The sequence below is a fragment of the Anastrepha ludens genome, chromosome 2, assembly GCF_028408465.1.
Source record: "Anastrepha ludens isolate Willacy chromosome 2, idAnaLude1.1, whole genome shotgun sequence".
In the NCBI taxonomy this organism is placed as follows: Eukaryota; Metazoa; Arthropoda; class Insecta; order Diptera; family Tephritidae; genus Anastrepha; species Anastrepha ludens.
The window spans coordinates 119,529,360-119,548,667 of NC_071498.1; the positions used below are offsets into that span (position 1 = coordinate 119,529,360).

Below are 19,308 nucleotides of genomic sequence, written 5' to 3' on the forward strand. Positions count from 1 at the left end.
CAGCCCATAAGTTCGTGCGTTTTTTAAAGGTGGTTTTAAAATTAATAAAAAAGATGTTTAAAGTATTTATTAATCAATAATATATTTTCCTTCAGTATTTACAATGTCTTCCCAACGTTTAGGCAAATTTTTAATTCCCTGCTCAAACAATTTTTTGTCCTTGGAGCCAAAATACGCCTCGATATCCCTTTTTATAGCTTCTTTTGAGGAGTAGTTCATGTTACTCATGTGGGATTGAAGTCGACGGAAAAGGTGATAATCACAAGGTGCAATATCCGGAGAGTATGGGGGATGCGGCATTAGCTCCCATTCGAGCTCGTTCAGCTTGCCTAATGTTTGCCTTGCGGTATGAGGTTTTGCGTTGTCGTGGTAAAAAAAAACTTTGCGTCTATTCACTAAAGACGATCGATTTTTGTTAAGTGCCTCATTCAAGTTTGATAGCTGATGGGAATAATAATCAGCAGTTATGTTGTTGTTGTTGTTGTAGCAGCATATACATTCCCCATACTTAGATACGGGGAATGCTGCTGGAGTGACAATCCTTGGCCGGATATAAATCCGGGTCGTTTCGGTAACGTAGAACCGACTGTCGTGGAAACGATAATCAGCAGTTATCGTCTGGTTTGGTTGCAGAAGTTCATAATAAACAATACCGGCCATATCCCACTAAATAGGCAGGAGAATCTTCTTGGGGTTAAGGCTATTTCTTGGGGTCGGTTCTGGTGTTTCATCTTTATCTAACCATTGGCGTTTGCGAACAGGATTATTGTAAAGGACCCATTTTTCATCACCAGCAACTATACGGTTCAAAAAACTTTCATTTTCAAGCCGTTGAGGCAGCTGAGAACACATATTCACTCTCTGCTGAAGGTTGGCGACGGAAAGTCTATGCGTAACCCATTTTCCCCAGCTTTGCAACCTTTCCCAACTGAACCAGGTGCCTGTAAACTGTTCCATGCGTTGAATTTAACCTCTGAGCTATCATATCGACTGTAAAATTTTGCTCAGCTTCCACGAGTTCGAAGATTCCATTTTATTTTTTAACAACACATGCTTCTATCCGCGATTAAAATTACTTGTTGAATGCACAATATGTCAAAGAAAATATAAATAGTTCCGTTATATTCCGCGAATATTTTTTTGTATGCAAAAATCGTACAAAAGTGAAATTATGGGTAAAATACGCACGAACTTATGGCCTGACCTGATACATACAGCTACGGCTATGGGTACGGCGTTATTGTGCGGCAACTATAATCATTTACAGTGACGCACATATGTATGTATGTTTGATGAGAACAGCTGATTGCTATGGTTACGGTTATGGGTCAGGTTAAGACCGTGTGCATTGTAATATTTGACAAATTCTACCTGCCCTGTGCTTTTGTTAATGTATTCATACTATGAAGTCGGCCAAGGAATATCTATAGAAGGTGCTGTGTTTAAAGTTTTTGATTGCTTGTTCTTCAACTCGCCCTTAATTTTGAAATGTCAGTAAAACGGATTGTCGGAAAGTTGTTGTTGTGTTGTGAAAGCGTGACAAACTAATTTTACCTATTTTTCATGCACTCCATTTTTCTATTATCTTTCGCTTGGCATTTCTTATTTTAAAAACGTTGCTGTTGCTCGAGTGCTATCACACTAAATAAATTTATCTTGAAGTCTACTCTTGACGATGTATCGAGTTCTTAAAAGTACCGTTGATGTTCCCGATACGCAACACACCAACAACCAAAGCATTACTCACTAAGCGAAGAAAAGTAAATTTTAATGAAATTGTTTTTTATCATTTTAAGATATTTGTATTCAATATTTACAAAGTTTTTGATATTCTAATGAATGATCAAAACGTCAATAATATTTTTCTGAGTCAATGTACTTAGTCTGGCTATAAATTCTGTGGCAAATTTTACAACGCATACGGCGAGAACAAATTCGCAGAAAAAAGTTTCGTTATTTTTGCTTTTGTCCCAGGGCAATGAATGTATAGACCAGACCCATGTCAAGACTAATTAGAGATGATCTCCAAATGAAAAAGCCTTCCGTCGCTCAACTGGTCATCTTTTGACAACGCGTTTGATGAAAATTATACTCGACAGAGCTTCTTCGGTGGCACGCGGTGAACGGCCATGAAAATATTCTTTTCACAGATGAGAAAATGTTCACAATTGAAGAAGTTTTTATTAAGCAAAACGACAAAATCTATGCTAAAACTTCTAAAGATGCAAAGAGGAGCAGCATATCGCAAAATTGGTGTCTCCTTTGAAGGAAATAATCGTCCGAATGAATCGACAATTCAAAGGTTGGTGAACAAATTTCAAGAAACTGGGTTTTTCAGGGATAGAAAAAAAAAAACTGGTAGACCAGACTAAGGGTTTTTCAAAAGTAAAGTCTATGTGAATAAGCCAACAACGATTCCTGAGCTGAAACACAACATTTAGTTCTCGTTTGACAGCCTGTAGACGTGCTCGAGGTGGCCACTTAAATGCCATTTTTCACTTATGATTGTTAAGAGCCGTATTTTGAATTAAAATAGTGCAGCATGAAAGAATCTAATTTTTACATTATTTATTTTAAAACTACATCTACCTGGAGCTAAAGATCGACCATAAAACAGTATCCGTAAAAATGTTACACAAAGATAATGGAATTTTCCCCCAAGCTAATATAATACTTTATACCCTTTTTGCGGGTTTGGCGGAGCTCCTCTTCCCATATGTGGTGTGCGCTTTGGTGTTGTTCCACAAATGGAGGAACCTACAATTTTAAGCCGACTCCGAACGGCAGATGGTTTCATTTGAGGAGTTTTTTCGTGGCAGAAAGTCTGTCAACGAGCGACCACTATTAGAAAAACTGGTTCTACCACTCATCTCAAGCTATACAGCTACTAATACATATGAAATGCTTACGTAATTTGCAGGTACAGATCTGCTAAAAGGCTTTATTCACTCTCGCACATTGTTTGCATAAGACTGTTTGAATGTTTCACTGGAAAAGGAGAAAAATGCCAGACTGAAATAAAAGGTAAAAGGTAAAAAACGGGTTTCGTTTCTACAATTCTGGGGAGAGTAGTGTGAGAGTTGTAAAAAAGCGTTTTGTTCTCTATACCTCGAGCTGGAATTAGTGGTCCCAGCGCCATAACGTCATAGCTGTAACCATAACCATAGCCGCAATATTACAACATTTGTATACATATGTCGATTAGTCATGGCATAGCCATAAGGCAGCTGATATTGAAGAAGAATTAAGGACAACATCAATGACGAAGGAGGAGTAAGCAATAAAAAAAAAGAAAATTCACAGTGATTTAGAAATTAATTTAATGTTTTGAGTATAATTCCATTATACGCTAAAAGAAAAAACATTTAACATAAAAGGAGGTGGCGAGTGCATCCCATTAACGTGACTTTTCCGGCAGTCTTAATAAAAAACAAAGAATTCTCTAGATGCTAATTAAAAAAATATATACTCACTTTGGTGTTAAGATAAAAAAGTTATTCTCGGTCTTCCACTAGAGCTCCCATCACTATTCCCGTGCACTGTTGCGGAACCCAGGCTTGCGTGGCAACAGCTGAACAATCAATATTTCAAATCCGTTTATGTTTGCATGCACATCTTCTTTAGGGCCGCATGTCTCCTGAAAAGTTCTAATTGTTTCAAAAAATAAGACAATCCAACTCGTAAATTTGTGCCGCTTTTTGTTTCATGAAGCGCAGTATTGGACTCATTGATGATGTTGATAGCACTGCAGATGTCGATGGTCACGCGGATATTGATGCTCTTGGCGGTTCATTTCATTAGGTGCACTCTCATGGGATGGCAGTGAGTCACTTCCGTGTGTCACTTGAAAATCACGTGAATCAGAATCCGTTGACCGTTCTGCCGCTTACTGTAGAAAATTAATACTTTTTGATTGTATTAAATAGGCGTAAATGCAATAACAATAAAGCATTTAACTTACGGGTATTTTATTATATCAGACATCAGAAACTGTAGTCGCTTGAACAGCACCATTGTCTACCAGTCCCAGCACCACTTCCAGATGCATTCTGCCCATTTCGCATTTCTTTACCAAAACGCTCCCGAAAGTTTCCCCATCGCTTTACAGCAAGATTTTCTACATACATAAAAAATAATCAAACAGTGACAATGACACAATAGCATTTAACTCCCTTATTATTTTCTCAAATCTTTATTGCAAATATCAAAACAAATGTCCAGTATTTTACAGCTGCTTATGGTTATGGCGAAAAACCAAAATTCAATAGATACATTCCGCTACGGTCATGGCTACGACGCTATAGTGCGGTACCTAGAAACGTTTATGGTGACGCCCATATGTCTAAACTGGCTTAATGATTTAAAACACGTTGCCCGCCTAAATGCGTTGTATTTGATTTGTTTTGACACCACCGAAAGATGTACATAAGAAAAGGGCAGAAGAACTGTAGGCACAAAATCGTTTTTTTTACCATAATCGCTTTTACAGGGCAATCAACCTTGAGATTGCTGAGTGTGAAGAAAATGTACAATTACAATTTTCGACATTTCGGCAACAGATATTAGATCTGTTCATGAAGCAAATAGTTTGTGACAATTATCAAACAAATACTAATAATAAAACAATAATTAACAAATTATCACGTTTTGGTTTTCATATACCCAACAAACCTGCAAAGTAGAGGAAAGTGAGAGAACAAAATGAAATTTCATTTTGAGGTGAAGGTGCAAGTTTTGCAAGTGAGGAAAGCAGCTGATCGCAAAGTAAACTTACAGAATAATTAAAATTTGCGAATTGGGTCAAAGTTGTAAATTTAAATAAAAAACGTCGATTAAATGGAATGGAAGTAAATATTTGTGGTAAAATTTAGAAAATTTATTTGAAGTCGTATATTAAACAGGAATCCGCCAATGATGCAGAGGCATGCACTTCAGAACCACAGCCCCCCGTCCCTGTTGCTGCAGCTTCCGAAATTTGCCATTTTGGAAGGGCTTGCTGTGTTTTGCACAATATTGCACAATAATGCAATTTGGAGTTTATTTCCGAGATGCCTGCAGACACATCTGATGAACTTACAACCCTTCCACAGGAAATGAAGTGAGAACTCCTATATACCATGAAATACAAGCACATTGCCAACATTTTTGAATGATAAAATTAAAAATTATATTACGAAAAACCATTTAACACGAAAAACTTATTAAAAAACAAATCACCTTACATCGTGAGTAACGTACATACATACATATATAACTAAAACTTTTCTGAATTCAATTAGGAAAACAATATGTTTTAAAAAAGGAAATTAAAAAAAAAAAAAAAAAACTACTACCATTAATAATAAAAATAAATGATGAAATTCAACATTCTCCCAATTAAAATTATAAGACAGTGTAGTAATTAATTCTCTCTCATTCTCATATCACTTCAAAGATATACGGTCTGTGTCAGAAAAAAGGACCCGCGATTATTCATGAAGTATAAAAGATATATATTTAAATTTTTTTTTTACATAAAAGTATGTACAAAACTACTAGTCGCAATTACTCAATAAGCCGAGTAGTCTCCATCGTTGTCGAGTAAAGCCTGGAATCTTCTTCATGTTTTAAACCAGCTTTTCTGCCCAGCTCGTCGACAAACAAGACTAGATTTTGCGAACTTGACGCACGAGTTGCCTTAATTCATGGACTGGCCTTGAGGCAAGATGCGTTTTCATAGTTCCCCACACATTTCCAATGGGGTTGGCGTCTGGGGACTGGGAAGTCCAGTCCAATACTGTGATGCCATTTTCTTGTTTTGTTGTTTCTTAGTGTGTTTTTCTGAGAGCAGTGGTTTTGATGATGTGGGACGGTAGGATATGTTAGCTTCCTTCAGTCGACGTTCAATGGTGTTGATACTCCCATCGATTCCCTTTTTAGCAAGAATTGTGCATGCTTAGCGTAGTCACAAAGAAGGGGCTCGCTTAAAAAGATGGACAATCTCTTTACCCTGCTTTTTTGTCGTCACACGCTTACACCCGCGCTCGGGAAAGTCATCAACATTTTTGTACACCTTATACCGCTGATTCCACATCACAACAAACTTTTTTGATTTTTTAACAAAACTATTTTGATTTTTTAATTACGTTTGCAGCCGCGGCGTAAGATAATTTCGGCTCTCTCGAATGCGTACATAAAAATACCGCCTTAAAACGCTTCGCGTACATCTCACTCCGTTTTGTTTGGTTGCGTTTAAGAGAAAGTTTCGAACGATACTAACCTGATTTAGCACTGGCGTCGTAGTCTTGAGTGGGACTATTACGCAGAAAAAAGCAGAACGATATATATCTTGAAGTAAAACACCGTTTCTTTTCTTCTGACATATACTGTATGTACATACATATATTTACTTTTTGAGGAAATCGACCAGCGTCTTCAAAAGATCGACTTTCTCCCTTTCTATCGGGACTTTCCGTTCTGCTCTTTCTTCTTTTTTTCATGCTTTCTTCCAGCATTTTAAACGATTGACCTTCGGATCTCTTTTTCTCATCTATATACTGCTCCAGGGGCTTTTTTTTATTTGTGGATGTAGATGAAATGTTTTCTTTTAACTATCCGTGTATAAAATAAAGATATTTACGAGTTATATAATTATGTATATAGGAGTATAAAATAAAATTAAAAGCTATGCCATCTTACAAATCGCTAATCTCATTCACAATTTCGCTCTCTAAGACAGACTCTGGGTAACTCGATCTTCTTTCTTTGAATATTTTGTTGATTTTACTTTTTATTAGTAAAAATATTGAAAACTGTTTTGTCATGCAACCAAAGTCTTTTTAGAACTCACAGTGGATAATGTCTCTTACTTTAGAGATGAGGTTTCCGGGCTTTCACAGCTACCACCTATTTGGTAAAAAGGCAGAAGACAATATTTAAGGGTAGACAAGAAAACAACATAAATATAGAAATTTAGACAATCCATCTCATACGTATTGGGTTCATATTTTGTGAGAGCGCAGCAAAGTTCGAACAAATGCAAAGAACGAGAAAGAGAAAATCGAATATATCGTGCAATCAATAGAAAGAACAGCTCATATTTTGAAATTAGTTAGGTTAGTGAGTAGTAGTTTTAATTCTTTCTAACTTAATTATTTGCTAATTTCTTATTTAAAAACTCGATTCTCAAAGTTGTTGTATTAATTAATTTGAAATTTAACACATAGGCTGAAAGTCCCGGGACTAACAAAGAAAACACGTTGTTTTGGTTTAAAATTAGCAACGTAATTTCCATCCAGAATAACGCAATCATTCCAGCGCCGCTCTAACATCTCAATACCACATTTGTAGAACGATTAATCTTTTGCCTCACAATACATACATTGATACATTGTTTTGAAAATATTAAAAGCGGCATCATTCTTATCACAATAACTCAAGAAGAACTCATGAATTTTCAACAGCTGTCTTTTTAAATTTAGTACTAACTGAAAACTGGGAAGGGTGCAAAGGACTGCATGTATTGGCATCACCGGGGCATGTAAAACTTGCCCCAGTGCTACCCTGAATGTCTTTTCGCACTTACTTCCTATCGACTTTTACGTTATTTCCGTCGCAGCTCAAAGTGCAATCAGGTTAAAGGAGGTTGGCTCCTGGAGGCAATCTCTCAAGCATTTTCGGGCAGTTAACACCTTATTTCTCCGAACTTCGAACAGATCTCTCTATGCGCAAACTAGAGTTTGAGGGTCGTGCTAGGGCAATCTTTCCAAATAGGCAGGATTGGTTCGAGGGGAAAATCTGCACCGAAGCTTGCACCTCTGTCTTCACTGACGGTTCCAAGATGGAATCGGGAGTCGGAGCAGTGGTTTTCTCTAAATCAGCCAATTTATCTCTCTCCTTTAAACTGCCGACCACTGCTAGTGTTTTTCAAGCAGAAGTCTTTGCGATCCTCAGGCATGCAAAATGCTTATGGAACGTGGAAGCGAGGGAGATATTAACATTTTCTCCGATAGTCAAGCCGCGATTAAGGCTCTGACGACGCCATGGTGCAGAACGAAATTAGTAAACTCCTGTAAGGAGGAGATCAAATTTCTTGGGTGTGCAGATAACATTTCTCTGATCTGTGTTCTAGGGAACTGGGACATAGGAATATAGAGGGAAATGAAATTGCTGATGAGCTTGCCAGGAAGGGGACTGAATTGGTCTTAGAGACCTCCTACCCGATCATCGGCAACATCAGAACTGTACAAATTGCTTCTCAGGAAAGCGCAGAGATGGAACAAAGATTGAACTCCGTTTCTTCATGCGATATTTCTAAAACCCTTTGGCCTCAGTTCATCATACCGAGGGCTCTGCAAGTCTTAGGAACTCCATATTATTCAATTTCCCAACTCGTAGCAGTGTTTACCGGACATTGGACGATCGGAGCACACGTGGAACAGCCAGGTTTACCATTTAACCTCCATTGCAAAAGCTGTGGTATCCTTACAAGCACTTTCTTTGTGAATATCAGGTATGGCAGCTAGACAATTAATTAATCACTGGGTGCTCCTTTCTTCGAGAGCCTGGGGCAGTGCGCCAATCTAACTCCCATCAATCTTCTCCATTATATTCACAGATCTGGCTGGCTGTAGATATCCGTGTGTTTAAGGTCTCATAATGGTATCAAAACGGCGCTTCAGGGCTAGTTGAGGAATACCAGACCGGCACTGAATATAACGCGTGGATTAACTAATTTCAGTTTTAAATTTGTGTGGCCTATTTAGCCCTCTATTATTGGCGGCCGCCGTAGCCTAGTGGGTTGGTGCATGACTACCAAGGGCCCATGCTCGAATCTCCGAGCATGAAACATCGAATTATATGTAGATAAATAAATCCATTATTTTTTCGGTAGATGGTTAATTTAAAGTTCCACATTAACAAAAAATTCGCTCAAATTGTGAACGACGTTTATGGGGCCAATACTCTAACACCTAATTACGTGTAATTTTGGATTCGTCGATTCCGTTCAGGCATTTTTGATGTTAAAGCAAATGCCGATTAAATCACAGAAATAATCGAAGTTAACTGGCCTGCTAAAAGTCGTAGCCTCTTCCAGGAGCTAAAGATCAAACAGATAACAGTTTTAAGCCTTTTGCGCAAAAATTTTACAAAAACCCACTACTTTCCCTTTTAATGAAATTCTCATAAATTGCGTTTTCGTTACGTTTATTTTTTTAAATTCGAAAATTATATTTTACTTTTGATTAAAAGTATTTCGAATTTCTTAACAAACATTCAACTTCCATCAAAGTTAATTGCATTAGTCTATCTATTGAGGAAATCCACAAGACTCGGATTGAGTCGCTGCAACTGGTTGTGTCGTACATCCAAGTACTGCAATTTGTTCGGTAAGTTACCAACTTCGATGCTTTGCAATTGATTTCCGGGCGCTTGCAGTGCTAGGACATCAGCATATCCAGTTGTAGTGTTAAGCGGTAGCTCCGTAAGTCTGTTATGCGCCACATTTAGCACGATGCCTTTGAGTTCGGGTAAGTGTGGTAATTGTGGCAGATGCAACATGTTGCTGTGCGAGCAGTTCATGAAAAGTATCTGATCAAACGGACGCACCAAACACTCGCAGTTATTCGGACATAGTTTCACTTGCGTAAATTCTTCATCCAGCGGGCAAAATAGCTCCGTTAAGTTGAGATCCATTACACCTTTCCCCTTCAGCGTTGACGGACCCACACACTTTAAATTATTTGCCATGATTTTAATTTGAGTCAACTTCTTAGAATCGTCGATGATAAATTGTAGAAAGCGGAATAGTACGCAATCGCAGTAGATTGGATTGTTATTAAGATCGATGAGAATTGCTTTAGCGTCATTGAATAAAATAAAGTTCTGAATGGTTTTGAAGTCGATTTGCTGTATGAGATTATGCGTGAGATTAACTTCAATCCCATTTCTACTGATGAAACGCAGGTCGTGATCTGCGAAGGCATGAATTTTGTTATAGCTGAGATCGAGTTTACGTAGCGCGAGCAGCCGTGTTCTCCAGTCCTTGTGCATATACTTTATATTGTTATTGCGTAGATTAAGTTCTTCGAGTTTAAATAAATATCGGAATGGCGAGCTGGTATTATCAATAAGGCCATTGGCGTTGGCGAGATCGATTTGGTTATTTTCTAAGTGCAGAAATTTCAGGTTGACTGTGCCACGAAAAGCGTTGAAGCTGATGTTAACCAAGTTATTGTTGTTCAAATGCAAATGCTCGAGATTGGCTAATGGGCGGAATAGCTCACTGAAAAAAGTGAAACAAAAACAGGTTTGAATAAATTCGCAAAGGTTTGAATTAATTCACATAAAAATTTATTGAAGTTGGTGTCAGTTGTAGTTTAGCAAAGACCTACCTTGATATCTCGACGAGTTGATTGTGTGATAATTTCAGCACGCGCAGATTTTTTGTGTTTTGGAAGAGTGTGTCTGGTAGTGATTGCAGTCGATTGTGTGATAGGTCAAGACTGAGGAGCTTCCGCTGATCATTGAGCAAGTTTCTCGGCAGTTTTGTCAGCAGATTCTTGTTCATGTTAAGGCTAGTAATTTTAGTTGAGTTGATAAACAGATCCATGGGTAGGGTTTCCAAACCACAGCTGATGTGCACCTCCTCCAAATTTGGCAAATTCGCGAATAATCCTGTTGGCAAACTTTTCAGTGGTACTTTGTTGTTCTTGAGCCTGAATACTGTGAGGTGCTCGTTTGCCGTAAATAGTCCCGCGGGTAATTCGTGAATTCGATTGCTATTTAGGTCTAAGCTCGTCATATTGCTGAGTAGCGAGAACACATCATGTTCCAAACTCTCAATTTCATTAGACTGCAGATCTAATACAGTTAGAGCGTTGACGCCACGAAAAACTTCCTTATTAAGTTGACGCAAATTATTGTTTCGTAAATTGAGAAGCTCTAGTTTATGTTGATTTTTAAATACGCCATTTGGTAGGTGTTCCAAAAAGTTGTTGCCCAAATCCAGATATTCTAAATTTGGTAGTGGTTCTAAAAAGCTTTCGCTCAAAGTACGATTTTTAGCGTGCAGTTCCAACCAAATGAGATTACTTGGGTTACGAACTAAATAATCTGCCGAGTTTTTCAGTGGTTTCGAATTTAGCTTCAAATTTTGCAAATATTCCAGACCACTTAGATGATACTTCTTTATGTTGGCGCTATGCTCGTCAGTGACGTACGTGAGGTAAACGACTTTTGGTATACCAAAGTGTGTAAGTAGCTCACCTATTGGTTTGTCTTCCGGTATGGGACAATTTTTAAAATGTACGATTCTACTATCACCAATTTTCATAGATGGTAAACTCTCATATTCGTTCGCTTTAGTGTTGTTACATTCGATCCTTACATATTTTGCTGGTTTGATGTATATGTCGAACTTGCCACGGGATTCAGGTGCGGCGCACTCGAGTATAAAACGTTTTGATAGTCTTAAGCATTGACAGACAGAGTTGGTGTGTAGCGCTTTGCAATCCTTCGCCGTTAAGTTGCCCTTGACGTATGAGACTTGTACGGTGAACAATAAAACGAATAAGAAAACACACCTCGGTGGTTTCAAATGTACAAATCGCTCTAGATAGTCCATGCTGGTGAGATGTCTGCGTATTTCTCGCTTTGCTAGTTGTGTTATCCTCGTAAAAGGATTTTAAACTAATTTCAGTAGCAGCTTCTACGTTGTATTTATACCCTGATTCGCATATACCGCAGCTATCTCAGTATGTATGTATGCACATATGTCGTTACGTATAGAAAATTAAGGAAAACCCCACTATTATGCTTGCAAATTTTCTAAGGCTCTTAGGCGGTTTTCCCAAATGTTTATTACCTTCTTTGAAACAAACTTTGGTTTCTGTGAAGCGAATAGTTAACATCTGTGAAATAATGGGGGTTTTCCAACATATGGATTTATTTATAGCGAAATTTTGAATGGCTTTTGAAGGATAAATATTTGTCCTGGCGGTAATCAAAAGAAAAAATGGCAATACAAACGAAATTAGTTGTCAGTGGCTGGGAAATCTGTCGAAGGTGGTTGCAGTTTAGTTTTTGTTGGTTTGTGTGCTAATTGTCTGAATTTCCAAGTGTAAACAATCAAACAAAACAACAACAAAGAAGCAGGTCACTTCGCTAATCACAAAATGAACGGTTCTAGTTCAACCACCTTGAATGAATTCGACTTTGGAATAGGTTAGGTTAGGCTATTATGGTACGGCCAACTCACTTAGACCCCTGTGCGACACAGGAAACTTGTTTATTTATCTTCATGAAACCATTTTGTGGTTCTTATGAAGTGCAGGACTGGGCCCATCCCCACGCCGGACAGTTCTATAAGAGAAGTGTTTGCCTAGACAACTTGCGCTGTTTTAGTTAAGGCTGGACAACTACAAATGAAGTGCTCAACTGTTTCTTCCTCTTCCTCATCTCTACAACTTCTACAATATTTATGTGAGAAAACTCCTAGTCTCAGGAAATGCCTCCCGAATAGCCAGTGACCGGTTATACAAGCCACGACCTGCGAGATACCCTCTCTTGAGAGGCTAAGCAGTTCCTTTGTCTTTTTCTTGTTTATTTGCGACCATAATAACCTAGTGTGAGCGTCAAAATAAAGTGTACAAAGTATTTTGTTATAATATGGATTTTATTTCAGTCTTTTATAACAAAACAATATATTTTAATTTCATGTTTTTTAAATTAGTATTTGATTCTCTACTAATTACTAGAAAACAACAAAAAAATAAATTACAACAACAAAAGTTGTAAAACAAAAACAAAATTTAGTGCATATTTTACGCGTCAAAATAAAGTGTACAGCGTACATCAGTAGCATTTTAGCGATGTTGTACGGTAAAAAATACCGTTATATTTGGTTGTTTACTTCCTTTTTCGATGCATTGAAACTTTTTTCATATTGAAGGTAAAACCCTTCGTGAAATTGGCTCTATTGTCAACAGAAGCCATAATACTGTAAAAAAAATAGTTGAAAAATACAAAAAGTTCGGGAAAGTAGAAAATCGCCCAGGTGCAGGCCAAAAATTTTAAATGAGACTGAAGTAAGGTGCGGTAAAAATATCACAAGAAGTTTCAACTGCATCAGATACTAGCGTAAGTGCCAGTACAATACGTCGGCGTTGCACGCAAATGGGTTATATGGTCGTCTTCCACGAAAAAGGCCGCTAAAATCGACAGTTAATCAAAAAAAAAAACGTCTTGATTATGCAAAAAAATACGAAAATCGGGATGTTTCTTTCTGGAATAATGTCCTGTTTACCGATGAATGTAAGTTCAAGGTATTTGCGTATTCTTGCGTATTTATCTATGTAGTCACTTCTTTTATAGCTAGAACTTCTGCCTGATAGACACTGCAGTAGTCTGGCAGTTGAACGGATAGTCCCAGTCCTTCTCCGTGGTCTTGGTTTCTGCTACTCTCTTCTTGACGGTATGCTCGTCTTGAAGTGTCTATTTTTTGTTTCCGATTATTCAGAGTGTGCAAAATAGAAGGGTGACCAAACCACCGGTCTTTCAATAGCGCCATAGCTTTGAGTCTAAGCGCCGAGGCGGCAGCCAGGTGTTTCCCTATGAGATTTAGTGCAGGCAAATTGATCAGGACTTCCAGCGCTTTGTTTGGGGTAGTCCCTCATGCACTAGAGATGCATAAAAAAGTTGTTCTTTTGAGCAGATGGCACCCATACAAGTATTCCATATATTAAGTTTGACCTAACTGCAGGAGTATGGATCCAGAAGTAAGAGCCGGGGTTAACACCTCCCATTTAAAACCGGCCGAGTTTTTGCAAATATATAATGAAACGTTGGCCTTTTTTACTTTTTTCTCAATATTAGGTTTCCACGTGATTTTCCTATCTAATATGAGTCCTAAGTACTTGACATTCCCTCTCAAAGGAATCCCCACGACCTTAAAAACCAGCGGGGAGATTGTCGGAAACCTATATTTAGCCGTTACCTTTCTTCTGACGAGTATCGTGTGGTTCAACTCCAAAATCTTCTAAAGCAGTAGATGCTTTAGCGTTTACAGGCGCAACGAAAAACTGCGCAATAAACTTTTACATGGATAGCCAAGCGGCTATAAAAGCGATAAAATCATACTCTGGAAAACTGGACTATGCTACTTAGCTCTTTGAAAGGCTAGAATCTGTCCTTGAACTAGAGGGGGAGCGACTCCTAAAATTGGCGAACAATACGCGAATCTTGAGAGATTCATATTTGGGACTCTGATCTGCTATCCCTATGGACCAAAATGGTCTCTGCGTGTTTTCGGGTAACCAGTATAACCTAACCTACTATGGCGTTTGTCTTTATATTGCTGAAGGCGCCTTCTATGTTTACAAAAGCAATCAAGGTAAACTCTTTGTCTGAAAAACTTTTTTCCACCAATTCGACGAGCGAGCGTAAGGGGATTTCTGTGGATTTTCCCTTAATATAGGCATATTGCGCCGAGAATCTATTTATTGGTACATCGCGCCGTATATACTCGTACGCAAAATTAATGGGTCTGAAGTCTTTGGAGTTAGTGCGTGAGGATCTTTTGTGTGTGAAGGAGTTGTTTGTCTCTCTCCAGACTAGCGGAATGTGGCCTATCCTAAGACAACTTCTGATGATAATTTTCATAAACGATAAGACAATATCCCGTGATTGCTGCAATTCAGCAGGATGGATGCCGTCTAGTTCTGGGGGTTTATAAGCACCAAGAGTGTGGATAGCCTATTCAATCTTTGCGTTTGTAACCAATAGACCTTTTCTCACCTTCTCGTGACCTTGGCGAGGTTAAATAACGTTCTGTGGAATTCCCGTAGTGAGGTTATTTGCTTGGTCCCCCAAGGTGGTTTAGACTTCCCTCTGAGTCGAACAACCGGACAATTAGCTGTGGAGGAGCTATTCATTCCTTTAGTTACCTGATTAACCAATTTATCCAGCTGCCCATATGTAGCGGGGTCTTTGGGGGCTGTCCTTGAAACTCGCTATCTCTTAACGTGATTAGAAAACATGTCAGAAGCCAGGCTGATATCCAAAACTTCGGCTCTGAGCCTAAATTCGAAATACTAATCTTGTTTTCTAGAATAAAGTCAAGTAATGACTCACTTCTAGTGTTAATGTTGCTACTCCTCCACAGGGTGCTCTGTGCATTTGTGTCGCAGGAGACAACCAGGTGTTTCTTCTTCAGATCTGCCTCTTTCGCGAGGGCCCGAACCTCAAGCTCAATGTTTGCCGCCACCAAGTCGCCGCAATAAGCTGTGGAAGCAAGAAAATGTTGATATGATTTCTTGCTAGGATGCAGCTACGAATCTTACCTTACCTTTACTTCGTGTCCGCAGATTATGTTGTCCACAGCTCTTGAATAAGGGCTACGTCAGGGCCACCGGCAGCCAAGTGGACAGAAAGGAACGCAGACGTATAGAGTGGTAGAGATTAATTTGGATCAGCTTCTTGTGAATCTGTCCATTTCATCTCCACCATCGTGACATCGACGTCCCCTCCGAGATCTCCCCACACAGAAAGTCAGCGATGCAAGCCAGGTTTATGACTCTTCTCATCTGAGTCCAAAGCTGGCTCGTCGCTGCGTAGATCTAAATGGTTGCGTCAACAAACCCGAAACTCGGAACATTGTTCCCCTGCGCCTGCGGAGCTAGTGATTCTCCATTCAGGATGAGCATCATCTGTCCTCTATCTTCTACTGGCTCTTCTATTCTTCCTACCTTTCAGTCATGGGTTGGTAGGTCTGTGTTACAGGACTTAAAGATCTGCTCAATTTTGTTGTGCTTTGCCGGCTTGGCCGGAATATAAACTCGAGCTTGGGGTCTGTTTGGAATTTCTTTGTTACTAACCGCTACCTTGCCTACGGCCCACCTGTAGAGCGGGGCTGACCTGTTATCTTCGCAGACGATGAACTTTGTTCTACCGTGATACCAACTTTCGTCAAAGGGGAGGAAGTGCAAGGTTTTCCTCTAGAACCTGGAGGTTAACTTCGGTGATAGTCTCTTCAATCCACCTCCATATTTCCTTTTTCCCTCGTCAATGACGGCCAATGTCTCACCACCGCCTTTGGCAACCTCACTGAATGCTGGGTATTTATGGCCACCTACTTTTTGTTTTTTTGGCAACCTTTTCTTCCGCTTGTTCTGCGGATCTTTGTGGTTTAGTCTGTTCTTCTGTTAGCTGATCTGCTGCTACCTCTCCAACTCTAAATAAGACCCTATTGGCCGCCTTTTTGTCGTAGTAGCTTTGTTTTAAGGTACAGACATGTTAAGCCAGTCCCCCTGCTCTACAGTTGTAACCCGCTTAGAGATATTAGGCCCTACCATGGCAGCCTGCCGGTTAAACTTGGAAGCAGGTGCCTACCCTGCTGCAGAGGTTGAGGTGAAATGGGGATTGTTCGCCCTAAGCGAAGTTGACCCCGAAACTCCTGCTAATGGTTGATTGGCTGTACTCGTGTTGGGACCAGCCCTATCGCTCAAGCCGTCTCTATTTCCTATTGAGGGCGGTCTGACTACTACCTTGCTCGCACCTGTAGCAGTAGTCGGAGTTGCCTTCGTCGGGTTTTTGGGAGGACCGATCTCCTTGTTAGGAGTATTTTACTTAAACTTCAAATCCATTTTGGTACCATGAGGTGTCGGACAAGAGAGGTCCGCCTGCACAGAGATTCGTGCCCACAGGTAAGGCCGGGTAGAACCGGAGGTCGCCAGGTAATCGAAGCACTCCGTTCCCGACTGGGCTAATTTTAATATGGGTTCCCAGCCGGGCCGAACTTCGGCAAGCGTCGCGTTAGACCTTGTTCCACCGCAGAGCAAAACTTGGTCATCGTTCAAAACACAGCCCTAACCATAGGAAATCGTTCAGTACTGCAATGTAATTAAACGACCACACTTGGGAATAATACAGTTGTGTGAAATTACAGTTGTATTCGAGGGTTTGGTAGTACTAATCGTAACCTCTGGGATTTTCCTAAATAGGGTCTGGATAAAGTATTGTTATGCACAATACGAAGGAGCGAGTGGATTTTTGTTTTTTCTTTTGGTTATAGATTTTAGATTGCGGATTGCCAGAACTGAGATCTTAGTATCAGGTTAGAAACTTATAATGAGCTCTCTTAAATTAAAAGCGAAAAAAATAGCGAAACTTGAAAGAATGTAAATTATTATATTACATGTTTTATTTTAAAACAACATCTATGCGTGTTTTTTGAAAGACCCTTTGTATATGATTATCGCTTAACCATTTTGGCCTTTTGGCCGAGCTGCTCCTCCTATTTGTGGTGTGGGTCTTGATGTTGTTCCATCTGCAGGTTTAAGCCGAATCCGAACGGCAGATGGTTTTTATGAGAAGGTTTTTCATGACAGAAAGTCTGTCAACGAACGATCGCTATTAGAAAAAAATTTTTCTATCAATTGGTGTTTCGTGCCCGGGGTTACAGACCTGTGCACTTTCGAATGGTAGTCACGAATGCATAGAAAATGCATGCATAATTTATAGGACTGTTTGAATGTTTCACCGGAAAAGGAGAAAAATGCCAAATCGAGATAAAAGGTAAAGGACAATTCCAAATAAAAAACGGGTTTCGTTTTTCCATTTTCTACAACTTTGGGGAGAGTAGTGAGAGAGTTCCAAAACGACGTTTCGTTTTCTATACCTCGAGCTGGAATTAGTGGTCCCAGAGTCAAAACAGCTGATATTGAGGAAGAATTAATGACAACAGCAATAACAAAGGAGGAGTAAGCAATCAAAAAATAAAGAATATTCACAGTGATTTAGAAATTAATTTAATGTTTTGAAGCATAATTCCAGTATACGAAAAAACAAAAAAATTATAACAGAAAGGGAGGTGACGAGTGCATCCCATTTACGTGGCTTTTCCGGGAGTCTTAATAAAAAAAGAAACAAAGAACTCTCTGCTTGCTAATTTAAAAAAAAGTTGTTTTCGGTCTTCCACCGTAGCATTACGTTTAGTTCATCCCACAGGTAGATTTCCTGTAAGTTTTAATTTTTTCACATTTGTTTCATTGAGCGCAGTATTGGGCTCATTGATGTTGTTGATAGCACTGCAGATGCTGATGGTCACGCGAATGTTGATGGTCACGCTGATGTTGACAACCTCACAGATGTTGATGCTGTTGGTGGCTCATTACATTAGGTGCACACTCATGGGATGGCAGGAGTCACTTCCGTGTGTCACTTGAAAATCACGTGAATCAGAATCCGTTGACCGTTCTGCCGCTTACTGTAGAAAATTAATACTTTTTGATTGTATTAAATAGGCGTAAATGCAATAACAATAAAGCATTTAACTTACGGGCATTTTATTATATCAGACATCAGAAACTGCAGTCGCTGGAACAGCACCCGTCGTCTACCAGTCGTAGCACCACTTCCAGATGTATTCTGCGCATTTCGGATTTCTTTACCAAAACGCTACCGAAAGTTTCCCCATCGCTTTACAGCAAGATTTTCTACATACATCAAAAATAATCACACAGTGACAATGACACAATAACATTTTACTCCCTTATGATTTACCTTTAAGGCCTAAATTACTCGTAGTTAGTCTGGGTTTTTGAAATCTGTATCTATTTTCTCATAAAAACACAGATAATTTTTTACTAAGTCAATTCAGTTCTTATCGTTCATTTCTAATACTCAAATCTTTATCGCAAATATCAAAACAAATGTTCAGTATTTTACACCTGCTTACGGTTACGGGGAAAAACTAAAATTCAATAGACACATTCCGCTACGGTCATGGTTACGACGCTATAGTGCGGTACCTAGAAACGTTTACGGTGACGCCCATATGTCTAAACTGGCTTAACAGTTTAAAACAGGTTGCCCGCCTAAATGCGTTGTATTTGATCTGTTTTGACACGACCGAAAGATGTGTAAGGACAGGTAAAGAAAAGTTTTAGAAGACAATTATTCTTGTGGGTTGTGAGAGTGAGAAAATGTAAAATTTGTCGACATTTTGAGTATGTCATTTTGACAATTAATATTGAGTATTAGTAGTAGTAGTATTTCAGTTATTTTATAATATTTATAATGCAGTGGATATGAGGATGTTCCAATAACAGGTGTTATGAATGAATGGATTGCGCTATCGAGAGATGATTAATGATTTTTTATGGCCGGAATTAGATGGTATTGATCTGGACAACGTTTATATTCAAGAAGACGGCGCTACGTGCTGCTCAAGCAACGAAACCATTGAACTTTTACGGGAAAAGTTTTTTGGACTTTGTTGTCTTTGGAAGAGGTGATCACAATTGGCCATCAAGATCTTGTGATTTACCA

The 19,308-nt window shown here is 39.1% G+C and overlaps 1 protein-coding gene across 1 annotated transcript in view; it reads left to right on the forward strand.

The window, feature by feature from the left end:
• The window catches only part of LOC128871971 (cation-independent mannose-6-phosphate receptor), a 188,819-nt gene that overhangs the window by 46,439 nt on the left and 123,072 nt on the right, over window positions 1-19,308 (forward strand). The window lies entirely within an intron of this gene.